Source organism: Mustela nigripes, chromosome 12 (assembly GCF_022355385.1).
Source record: "Mustela nigripes isolate SB6536 chromosome 12, MUSNIG.SB6536, whole genome shotgun sequence".
Taxonomy (NCBI): Eukaryota; Metazoa; Chordata; class Mammalia; order Carnivora; family Mustelidae; genus Mustela; species Mustela nigripes.
In genome coordinates this window covers 121,054,920-121,067,823 of record NC_081568.1, presented here as the reverse complement: position 1 = coordinate 121,067,823, position 12,904 = coordinate 121,054,920, and the positions used below count along the sequence as shown (strand labels likewise).

Below are 12,904 nucleotides of genomic sequence, written 5' to 3'. Positions count from 1 at the left end.
GAATTAATGAAAAAAGCTATGTAATAAAAACTAAAATGTGTAACATGATTTCTGGCACAAATTCACACTATCACTGGAATTCATCGAGTTTTTATCAAGAATGCAATACTCGGAGTTTCTTCCCTTTTTTCTACCCCAAATCACACTATGTAATTATAAGTTTTTATGAAATGCATAAGGAATATGCTCACCGGTCAATGACTTTCAACAGACTCTCATTTTACTGGGAAAACCATGGAGCTAAAGAAGAAGTTACCCATGCATCTCTTTTTGATGTCCTAATACATTTTAGAAAACCAAGAGATGAGAAGGAGCAATATTAAATTCAGTATACAAAATTAAGAATTTTTGACATAATGCTATTAAATCACTTTTATTGTTTAATATTTATAAGCTTGATATTTTTTTAAGGATTGACTTTCTCATAGTAGGCATAACAGGACAACTTTTTAATCACAATAACAAGTAACTAAGGGAAAAGTTTTATGCCCAACAGAATATCTGAATTATTCTTATATTTAATTAAATACAAACAAATGTTTAAAAGTCCATGTAAACTCCTGACATAATTTACCTGTGTCCCATTAGAAAACATCTTTCTTATCTCATGTAATTTATATTAGCAGGAACAGTGATATATTTAACATTTCAGCAGAATGACTGACTAAAGCTTTAAATAAAAATCTATAACTCCTCTCATTAGAGCAGTTTTATATGACAAATTAGGCCACAAAAAATTATAATAAAACTCCTCTCTCTACTAAGAGATCCCAAAAGGATATAAAACACATTATGAGGTTCTACAATGATAATTAATTATGAAACTTAATCTGCAGTCCTAACGGCACATGTTTTTAAGTTGCCCCTTTTTTTAACAACCAAGGACATACACTTTTTAAATAATTACATATCCCTCTTCATTTATAATGAATATGCAAATGAAATTACTTTGCTCTAACTCGATAGAAATCTTTATTTCTTCATTTAAAAAATATTTATTGAGTGCTAAATATGCCTGGCACTATTCTAGATGCTAGAAATAGAGCAATAAACAACATAACCCTATGGAGCTTATATTACAGTAGAGGGAGATAGACAATAATAAAATTAATAAGTAATTAATGACTAAGTTTTTCAACTAGTGACAAGGGCTCAAAATAAAGCAGGGAAGAGAGATAGAATAGGTGGGGGATATGTGGGAACACAGAAGGTAGTTTTAAATTTTAAATAGGATGCTCAAAATAGACCTCACCAAAAAGCTATTGGTAGGGCTTGCAGACATTTGTAGAGACTTTAAGTATTACAGTCGGTGAAATAGAAAATTTTTGGAAGTTTGAAAAGAAGTGACACAATCTGACTCACCTTTTGAAAGGATCCCTACCTGCTGTGTTTATCATAGAATGGGGGGGGGGGTAGTGCTGAGAGATTGCAGCGTGGTAGAATGTAGAAGATTAGTTAAGAGGCTACTGTAGTGATAGACAAATTATGGAAACAGCCCAAGTGCCCATTGATCAATGAATGGATAGAGAAAATATGGTATGTGTGCATGTGTGTTTATAAAATATGGTGTATATATATAAATATGGTTTATATATGGTATATATAGAAATATATAATATAATATATAATGATAAATATATATTAATATATTTTAATAAATATATATTTATATATATAATAAATATAAAAATATGGTATATGTGTGTATATATATGTATATATATATATGTGGTCTATATATATAATATTATTCAGCCACAAGAAAAGAATGAAATCTTGTCATTTGCAACAACATGGATGGAGTTAGAGAGTATAACACTAAGCAAAATAAGTTAGAGAAAAGACAAATACCATCTGATTTCACTTATATGTGGAATTTAAGAAATAAAAGAAATGAACAAAGGGAAAAAAAGAGAGAGACAAACCACTCCCCCCAAAAGACCCAACTACAGAGAATAAACGGATGGCTACCAGAAGGGAGTTGGGGGGAAGAGATGAAATAGGTGAAGGGGATTAAGAGTACACTTACCTGAATTTTCTGTAGAATACTGTTGAATTACAATACTGCACACCTGAAACTAATATAACACTGTATGTTAACTATACTGGAATTGAAATTAAAAACCTAATAAATTTCCCTTTTCTAGAAAAAAAAGGCTATTGTAGTAATCCAGATAAAAGATTAAGATGGTTTAAAAATTGGGATTGGGCTATCTTTTGAAGGAGAATTCTAAAAGAACTGGTAACTGGGTGAGCATATAAAAAAGAAAAATCAATGATTACTCCAAATTATAAATTCCTTATTATAAAACATCATTTCAAAAAAATTAAATTAAGCACTTGTTAAATGAGAGCATCTTTATGAATAATAACAACAATAATAGCTATATTAGTCAGGAAAGTCTGGGTTGTGCAGCTTTAAGGAAAGAAAAGAAAGAGGGGAAAAAAAGTCAAGTCTCAAACAAAAGTTAATTTCTCCTTTTATATAAAATTCACTGCAGGTTCAGGAGTTGCTCTGGGGCAGCTGCGTTACAAGGACTTTCCAGTGATCCAGATTGCTCTGATGGGTTGCCTCTCTCATCTCAACCTGAGGCCTTCTTCAAGACCAGGAGGGAAAGAGGATGAAGAATTGCGAATGGCCTTTTCACTAACTCTGCCTGAAAATGATATGCATCACTTCTGCTCATATTTCATGCATCAAGTCTAGTGGCAAAGCTCTATTAAAGAGTGAGGGAGCTCTGTCTACTACATTAGCTAACATTATGTAGCATTTTCCATGTGACTATGTCTGTGCTATGACCCATAAATAAAGAATTCCTGTGGTATGTTCTCAGTGGTTTCTACCTTGAATAGAGCAACACTTAGGCATGTTCAGTCTGGGCTCGGTGTCCTAGACCACAACAGATGTGATTTCTTTCTTTTTTTTTTTTAATTAAAAATTTTTAAAGATTTTATTTATTTATTTGACAGACAAAGATCACAAATAGGCAGAGAGGCAGGCAGAGAGAGATAGAGGAAAGCAGGCTCCCTGCTAAGCAGAGAGCCAGATGTGGGGCTCGATCCCAGGACCCTGGGATCATGACTAGAGCCAAAGGAAGAGCCTTTAACCCACTGAGTTACCCAGGCACCCCAGCAGATGTGATTCCTAATGCTTGGGAATCTACCATGATCAGGATTTGCAAATGCTCCGGGAAAATTCAACTATCTCCAGATATGCACATGCAATAACAAAACAGGAGTTATGTCTACCAGGTTCTACCTTAATTTGTGAGTCATAGCATACCCCAGAGATGGGATTATGATACCAACTAAAGACATGCCCACACAAACGAGTCACCACTCTCAAGAGAATCCAAGTTTAGGCATAAATATTCATGAACTCTGTTCTTCCAAAGTTTGGGTATCAAATTTTATGCTTAGGGAACTGATGCTGTGTCTGAAAAGATTAACTGAAGAAAGTCCTTCCCTGGGGCATCCTCCAACTTCATAAATGTTACTTCCTGCCAACAAGCAGTTAACTTTTATACCTAGTAAGATTGAAAGAACTCCAGGGTACCCACATGGCACCAAATGCAATGTGGATTCCTGAACCAAGGACTGAATTTAGGATCAGTGTTTTGTTATGTTGCCTCTCATGTCCCTCAGGTAACTCATTGACTGTGAAGTCCAAAAGACTACTAAAACAACTTTTGACCTTCTAATGTCTTTGAAGGGTATTCCTCTATATTAATTATCCTGCAGCCATGCTGCAATATCAAGTAGTGGTGGACAGGTTAATTCTAATCGACAAATTATCTTTTATTCAAGGCTGTGCTCAGCCCCAGACATTACAACCCTTTGGTCCTCAATTGTATACCAAAACATAGTCAGTTCAAGTTCAGCTTTTACAAAATATACACTCGTTGTAAAGGTGGAGAGATTTGTATTATCTTAGGAGTGAATGTGAAAATTCCTTTTACTGAGGGAGAGCTATCTTTATTTGGAAAATACTTTTCTTAAAGCCAAGGGAAGTAACTGGGGTCCTGAGAGTCTGGGTATTAGCTGGCATGAACACTTCAAAGGAAGAGAAAATCAACTCTTTATAATAGAAGCAGAGGAATTTGAGCTTTGGGGGAATAATTGAGAGGGGAAGAAAGTGAGCTAAGTTGATGGATATATGAGAGAAGGGCCAGTGAGAATAAACCCCTTTGAGCATGATATCTAAGAAATAACTTAAGAAATCAGTGATGTCTAGCAAGAATATGAACTGTGGAATGCAAGCCATTCTTCCTTGTCCTCTACAATAGCTCAAATGAAGCCCAGATTTCTCACTAATGTACATATGGAAGATCTAAGTTCTGCATCCTGAATGACACAAAATAAAGTGAGCATATGAGGATGCAGTAGGCTAGGAAGAAGCAGTTCCTGATGGTATCTTTGTCACAGCTTAAGACCACCATACCTGGGTTCTCTCACCACTGTCGACCAGATGGATTGCATGAAACTTGTTCTGAAAGAAATACTTTAATATTATTACCAGCCAGTGGTTCTGAAGGAGAAATAAAAAGTACTTTTAACAGAGTACTCAACAATAGAGACCAAAGGAAATTTTCTAGATCTTTCTTTGTTAAATTTTCTTACTTATGGCCGAAACTCAATATTCTCTAAAATTGTTGCCTACCTCAAAAAGTAGGGTAGACAGCATCTACATGCCCACAAACTCATATCTTTGCCCAACCACACAGAGAGATGATATTTCCCATCCTCTGTTGCAATTACATGTGTGATAAGATTGAGGTCTAGCTGGAGAAGATGGTGACAGAGTAGGAGACCTAATATCATCAGGTCCCAGGAGTGCAGCTAGATAGTTCTAATAGCAAACCATTCCAAACACCTACAAACTCAACTGGAGATTAAATAGAAGAGCAGCAATTCTGAGAACAGAAAATCAACCACTTTCTGGAAGGTAGGACATGCGGAGAAGTGAATCTGAGGTGACATATGGGAAGAGAGACCGCGGTGGGGAGGGGCCAGATGCTGGCAAGTGGTAGAGCAGCAGAGCACAAAATCAGAACTTTTAGAAGTCTGCTCCACTGAGGGACATCACTCCAGAGGCTAAGCAGGGTTGGAGTCCTTGTAGGGACAGTGTGGTCTCAGCACCCGCAGGGTCACAGAAAAACCAGGGGTGCCTGAGTGTGGCAGAGCTCCCACATTTCTGAGCGGGGCAGCCAGCAGTTATGGAGCCAAGGAGGGGCTCTCACCTTGGGGTTACCTTAAACCATGATCCAAGGCACAGTCAAGCCACCACTCTTGGAGCAGGGACCCCAAAATTGGCAGATCTGAGGAAACAACCTCTTTCCTACTCTGGGAAGGAAGATTCCTGCACCTGCAGATTCTGCTGCAGGAATCTGCTGGGTTTGGAGACTCCAAAAAGGGCCGTGGGCCAGAGACAGAAATGCTCAGTCACACACTGGGTGAGCACGGAGTACAGCAGGAGACCAGGGAGACAGGAGGGACTGAATGTTTTTCTCTGAGGGCAAACTGAGGAGTGGGGTCCTGAGCTATCAGCTCCTATGGGGCCAGAGATTGAGAGGCCACCATCTTCATTCCCATCCTCCAAAGCTGTACAGAAAGCACTCAGGGAACAAAAGCTACTGAGATCAAACCAAAGCAGATTACTTAGCCTGGCCCCTGGCAAAGGCAATGCTATTCTGCCTCAGGCAAAGACATTTGAGAATCACTGCAACAGGCCCCTCCCCCAGAAGATGAGCAAGAACATCCAGCCAAGACGAAGTTCACCAATCAATGAGAACTGCAAAACTTCAGAAATACAGGAATACAGCATATGGAATTCATGGCATTTTTTCCCCATGATTCTTTAGTCTTTCAAAGTTAAATTTTTAAAATTTTATTTTTTCTTATTCCATTTTCTTTAATATTCTGATAATGTTTTTTAACTATTTTATATCAATACCTTTTTAAAAATCTTTTCTAATTTTCATTGTTATAGTCATATTCTATATGTAATTATTGTATTTAGTACATTATATTTATTCTTTATACATTGTATTTATACTTCATTGTATTTAGCCTTATATTTTGTATACGTATAGTTTTTTTTTTCTTTAAAGTTTTGGGATACAGATTCTTCTAACAGATCAAAATATACCCTAAATCCACCCCATGGCTTTGTTCTAGTCTCCTACCTGATCACATTCTTTCCTTTTTTTTTTTTTTCATTCTTCAACCAACTTCTTACCAATTCCTTTTTAAGAATCTTTTTAAGTTTCATCTTTACAGTCATATTCTATCCCTTCATTGTGTTTACCCTTATTTTTGTATATACATAACTTTTTCTTCCTTTAAAGTTTTGGGAGGCAGTTTATTCTAACAGACCAAAACACACCCAAAATCAAGTGTATGGCTCTGTTCCTGACACCAGTCATAAATACACACACACACACACACACTCCCCCCCCTTTCTTCTCCCAGTTTCAGGTCTCTTCCGATTTGGTTAGTGTATATTTTTCTGGGGTTGTGGCTACCCTTTTAGTATTTTGTTCTCTCATTCATCTACTCTTATCTGGCTAAAATGACAAGGTAGAAAAACTCACCTCAAAAAAAAAAAGAAAGAAAGAAAGAAAGAAAAAGAACAAGAGCAGTGCTGATGGCTAGAATTGTAATCAATATGGACATTAATAAGATGTCAGATGTGGAGTTCAGAATGACAATTATCAAGGTGCTAGCTGGGCTTGAAAAAAGCATGGAAGATAATAGAGAATCCCTTTCTGGAGAAATAAAATCTCTTTCTGGAGAAATAAAAGAACTGGGGGGTGCCGGGCTGGCTCAGTGGGTTAAGCCTCTGCTATCAGCTCAGGTCCTGATCTTAGGGTCCTGGGACTGAGCCACACATTGAACTCTCTGCTCAGCAGGGAGCCTGCTTCCCCTCTTTCTCTGCCTACTTGTGATCTCTCTCTCTGTCAAATAAAAAATAAATCAAATCTTAAAAAAAATAAAAGAACTAAAAGCTAACCAAGTAAAAATTTAAAAAGCTATTAATGAGGTGCAATCAAAATGGAGGCTCTTACTGCTAGGATAAATGGGCCAGAAGAGAGAATAGTGATATAGAAGTCTAAATGGTGGAGAATAAAGAATCTGAGAAACAGAAAGAGTACAACTACTGGACCACGAGGGGAGAATTCAAGAGATAAGTGATACCATAGGAAAAAACAATATTGAATTACTGGGATCTCGGAAGAAGAAGAAATAGAGTGAGGGGCAGAAGGTACATTGGAGCAAATTATAGCAAAGAATTACCCTCATTTGGCTAAGGGAACAAGCATCAAAATCCAGGAGACACAGAGAACCCTCCTGAAAGTCAATATAAATAGGTCCACACCCCATCATCTAATAGTAAAAATTACAAGTCTCAGTGACAAAGAGAAAACCCTGAAAGTAGCTCGGGACTAGAGGTCTGTAACATACAATGGTAGAAATATTAGATTGGCAGCAGATCTATCCACAGAGACCTGGCAGGCCAGAAAGGACTGGCATAATATATTCAGAGCACTAAATGAGAAAAATATGCAACCAAGAATATTATATCCAGCTACACTGCCATTGAAAACAGAAGGGGAGATTAAAAAGCCTCCAGGACAAACAAAAACTAAAAGAATTTGCAGGGACGCCTGGGTGGCTCAGTGGGTTAAAGCCTCAGCCTTCGGCTCAGGTCACGATCCCAGAGTCCTGGGATCGAGCCCCACGTCGGGCTCTCTGCACAGCCGGGAGCCTGCTTCTCTCTCTCTCTCTCTCTGCCTGCCTTTCTGCCTACTTGCGATCTCTGTCTGTCAAATAAATAAATAAAATCTTAAAAAAAAAAAAAAAAAGAATTTGCAAACACCAAACCAGCCCCACAGGAAATATTAAAAGGGGTCTTTTAAGCAAAGAAAGAACCTAAAAGTAACATACCAGAAAGGCACAGAGACAACGTACAGTAACAGTCACCTTACAGGCAATACAATGGCACTGAATTCATATCTTTCAATAGTTATTTGAATGTAAATGAGCTAAATGCCCCAATAAAAAGACATAGGGTATCAGAAAGGATTAAAAAAACAAGACTCATTGATATACTGTCTGTAAGAGACTCATTTTAGACCCAAAGACACCTCCAGATTTACAGTGAGGGGGCAGAAAACAATTTTCCATGCTAATGGACATCAAAAGAAAGCTAGGGTGGCAATCCTTATATCATGTAAATTAGATTTGAAGCCAAAGACTTTAATAAGAGATGAGGAAGGACACTATATCATACTCAAAGGGTCTGTCCAACAAGAAGATCTAACAATTTTAAATATCTATGCCCCTAACCTGGGAGCAGCCAATTACATAAACCAATTAATAACAAAATCAAAGAAACACCTCAAAAATAATACAACAATAGTAGTGGAACTTTAACACCCCCCTCACTGAAATGGACAGATCATCTAAGCAAAAGATCAACAAGGAAATAAAGGCTTTAAATGACACACTGGACCATGGACATCACAGATCTATTCAGAACATTCCATCCCAAAGAAACAGAATACACATTCTTCTCCAGTGTACATGGAACATTCTCCAGAATAGATCACATCCTGGGTCCAAACCAGGTCTCAACTGGTACCAAAAGATTAGGATCATTCCCTGCATATTTTAAGACTACAATGCTCTGAAAATAGAACTCAACCACAAGAAGAGAGTTGGAAAGAACTCAAATACAGGGAGGCTAAAGAGCATCTTACCACAGAATGAATGAGTCAACCAGAAAATTAAAGAAGAATTGAAAAAATTCACTGAAACAAATGAAAATAAAAACACAATTGTTCGGGGCGCCTGGGTGGCTCAGTGGGTTAAGACGCTGCCTTCGGCTCAGGTCATGATCTCAGGGTCCTGGGATCAAGTCCCGCATCGGGCTCTCTGCTCAGCAGGGAGCCTGCTTCCTCCTCTCTCTCTCTGCCTGCCTCTCTGCCTACTTGTAATCTCTCTCTGTCAAATAAATAAATAAAATCTTAAAAAAAAAAAAACACACAATTGTTCAAAATCTTTGGGACACAGCAAAGGTGGTCCTTAGAGGAAAGTATGTAGTAATACAAGCCTTTCTCAAGTAACAAGAAAGGTTCCAAGTACACAACCTAATTCTACACCTAAAGGAGTTAGAGAAAGAATAGCAAAGAAAGCCTAAACCCAGTAGGAAAAGAGAAATCATACAGATCAGAGCAGAAATCAATGAAATAGGAACCAAAAGAACAGTAGAACAAATCAAAGAAACTAGGAGCTGGTTCTTTGAAAGAATTAATAAGATTGATAAACCCCTTGCCAGACTTATCAAAAAGAAAAGAGAAAGAGCCCAAATTAATAAAATCATGAATGAAAGAGGAAAGATCACAACTATCACCAAAGAAACACAAACAATTATAAGAACATATTATGAGCAACTATACATCAGCAAATTTGACAATCTGGAAGAAATGGAGTCATTCCTAGAGAAATATAAACTACCAAAACTGAACTAAGAAGAAATCGAAAACTTGAACAGACCCATAACCAGTAAGGAGCTTGAAGCAGTCATCAAAAATCTCCCAACAAACAAGAGCCTGGGGCCAGATGGCTTTCCAGCAGAATTCTACCAAACATTTAAAGAAGAATTAATACCTATTGTCCTGAAACTGTTCCAAAAAATAGAAATGGAAGGAAAACTTACAAACTCATTTTATGAGGCCAGCATTACCTTGATCCAAAAACGAGACAAAGACCCCATCAAATAGGAGAACTACAGACAATATACTTGATGCACAAGGATACAAATATTCTCACCAAAATACTAGCCAGTAGGATCTAACAGTACATTAAAAGGATTATTCACCACGACCACGTGGGATTTATTCCTGGACTGTAAGGTTGGTTCAACATCTGCAAATCAATCAATGTGATACAATACATTAATAAAAGAACAAGAACCATATGATACTCTCAACAGATGCTGAAAAAACATTTGACAAAGTACAGCATCCTTTCTTGATCAAAACTCTTCACAGTGTAGAGATAGAGGGTGCATTCCTCAATATCATCAAAGCCATCAATGAGAAACCCACAGTGAATTTCATTCTCAATGGGGGAAAACTGAGAGCTTTCCTGCTAAGATCAGGAACACAGCAGGGCTGTGCACTATTACCACTGCTCTTCAACATAGTACTAGAAGTCCTAGCGTCAGCAATCAGATAACAAAAAGAAATTAAAGGCATCCAAATTGGCAAAGAAGTCGTCAAACTCTCACTCTTTGCAGATGATATGAAACTTTATGTGGAAAACCCAAAAGATTTCACGCTAAAACTTGTACAGGAATTCAGTAAAGTGTCAGATATAAAATAAATGCACAGAAATCAGTTCATTTCTAAACACCAACAGCAAGACAGAAGAAAGAGAAATTAAGCGGTTGACCCCATTTACAATTGCACCCAAAACCATAAGATAGCTAGGAATAAACATAACCTAAGAAACAAAGAATCTGTACTCAGAAAACGATAATCAGGAAGGAAATTGAGGAAGACGCAAAGAAATGGAAAAATGTTTCATGCTCATGAATTGGAAGAAAAAGTATTGTGAAAATGTCCATGCTACCTAAAACAATCTACACATTTAATGCAATCCTTATCAAAATACTATCAATTTTTTTCAAAGAAATGGAACAAATAATCCTAAAATTTAAATGGAACCTAAAAAGTCCCCAAAGAGCCAGAGAGGAATGTTGAAAAGGAAAACTAAAGTTGGTGTCATCACAATTCCAGGCTTCAAGCTCCTATTAAAGCTGTAATCATTAAGACAGTATGGTACTGGCACAAAAACAGACTCATAAATCAATGGAACAGAACAGAGAGCCCAGAAATGGACCCTCAATTCTACGGTCAACTAATCTTCAACAAAGCAGGAAAGAATGTCCAATGAAAATAAGACAGTCCCTTCAACAAATGGTGTTAGGAAAACTCGATGGCCCCATGCAGAAGATTGAAACTGGACCATTTCCTTATACCACACACAAAAATAAACTCAAAATGGATGAAATAAATCAATGTGAGAAAGGAATCCATCAAAATCCTTGAGGAGAACACAGGCAGCAACCTCACCTGCAGCAACTTCTTCGTAGAAACGTCGCCAAAGCCAAGGGAAACAAGGGCAAAAATGAACTATTGGGACCTCATCAAGATCAAAAGCTTTTGCACAGCAAAGGAAACAGTCAACAAAACCAAAAGACAACTGACAGAATGGAAAAGATATTTGCAAATGACATATCAGGTAAAGGGCTAGTATCCAAAATCTAAAAGAACTTATCAAACTCAACACCCAAAGAATAAATAATCCAATCAAGAAATGGGCAGAAGACATGAACAGATATTTTGGCAAAGAAGACATCCAAATGGCCAACAGCCACATGAAAAAGTGCTTAACATCACTCAGCATCAGGGAAATATAAATCAAAACTACAATGAGCTACCACCTCACACCAGTCAAAATGGCTAAAATTAATGAGTCAGGAAATAGGAATGGGAATGTGAGGTGGTGCAGCCACTCTGGAAAACAGTACAGAGGTTCCTCAAAAAGTTGAAAATAGAGCTACCCTATGATGTCAATTGCACTACTGAGTATGTACCCTAAAGATACAAATAGTAGTGATCCGAAGGGGCACACATGAACCCGAATGTTTACAGCAGCAATGTCTACAATAGCCAAACTATGGAAAGAACCTAGATGTCCATTAACAGATGAATGGATAAAGAAGATGTGGTATGTACATATGTATGTATGTGTGTGTGTGTGTATATATATATATATATATATAAATAAAATGCATGCAATGGAATAGTATGCAGCCATCAAAAATGAAATCTTAGCCTTTACAATGACATGGGTGCAACTAGAGTATTATGCTAAGCAAAATTGGTCAATCAGAGAAATATAACCATCATATGATCTCTCTAATATTAGGCATTTGAGAAGCAGGGCAGGAGGCTCATGGGAGGTAGGGAGGGCAAAAATGAAACAAGATGGGAATGGGAGGGAGAGAAACATAAGAGAGTCTTAGTCCTAGGAAACAAACTAAGGGTTGCTGGGGAATGGGAGGGGAGGAACAGGGTGGCTGGGTTATGGACACTGGGGAGGGTATATACTATGGTGAGTGCTGTGACTTGTTTAAGACTGATGACTCATAGACCTGTATCCTTGAAGCAAATAGTACATTATATATTAATTTTTTAAAAAGAAAGAAAAAAAAAAGACTGAGTTCTAGCCAGTGAAATATGTGCACAAATGATATAAGCCACAATAAGCCTGACACACACAAAAAACTTCTCATGTAAAGTCTTTTATCTGCTACCTGATTGAAGAGGTCTTGGAGGACCCAGAAATAGGGCAGATTCTGGACTCACCCCAAAATATTCGGAAGGCATCCAAACCAGAGTTAGAAAACAGGACTATTGAAAGAATGAGAAATAAACACACTATGTTAGGCCACTGAAATTTGGTGTTTAACTATTAGAGCAGCTAACATTACAACTTAATTAATACAAAGAATCAGTATCAATCAATTAATTAATTTTCACTACGAGAAAAGACTCCTATCTTCTGATGCTTAAAATTGCAGAACTCTGAGGTAAGAGTAAAATAAGAAATCATTTAATCCAATATGTTCTGCATTTACCAAACCCCAAGTTTGTCAATAATTCGTCAACTCTCTTCCAAGTGGAATTATTCACCTCTGGCTTCGTTTCCCACACTCTTCCCCTGTTTCTAGACTGGGTTTCCTTATACTTTCCCTAAGTCTGATATATGACATCTTAACTATTCAGGAATGGTGCTTGGTTTTAGGTTACTCCCAATGGGCAATGTAAAT

The 12,904-nt window shown here is 37.3% G+C and overlaps 1 long non-coding RNA gene across 1 annotated transcript in view; it reads right to left on the bottom strand.

Annotated features, from left to right (window-relative positions):
- The window catches only part of LOC132028005 (uncharacterized), a 41,021-nt gene extending 28,568 nt beyond the window's left edge, over positions 1 to 12,453 (bottom strand). Inside the window, exon 1 of the long non-coding RNA XR_009407309.1 lies at positions 12,441 to 12,453. This is a non-coding gene — a long non-coding RNA (uncharacterized LOC132028005). The remainder of the gene's footprint in view (positions 1 to 12,440) is intronic.
- Positions 12,454 to 12,904: the final 451 nt, after the last annotated feature.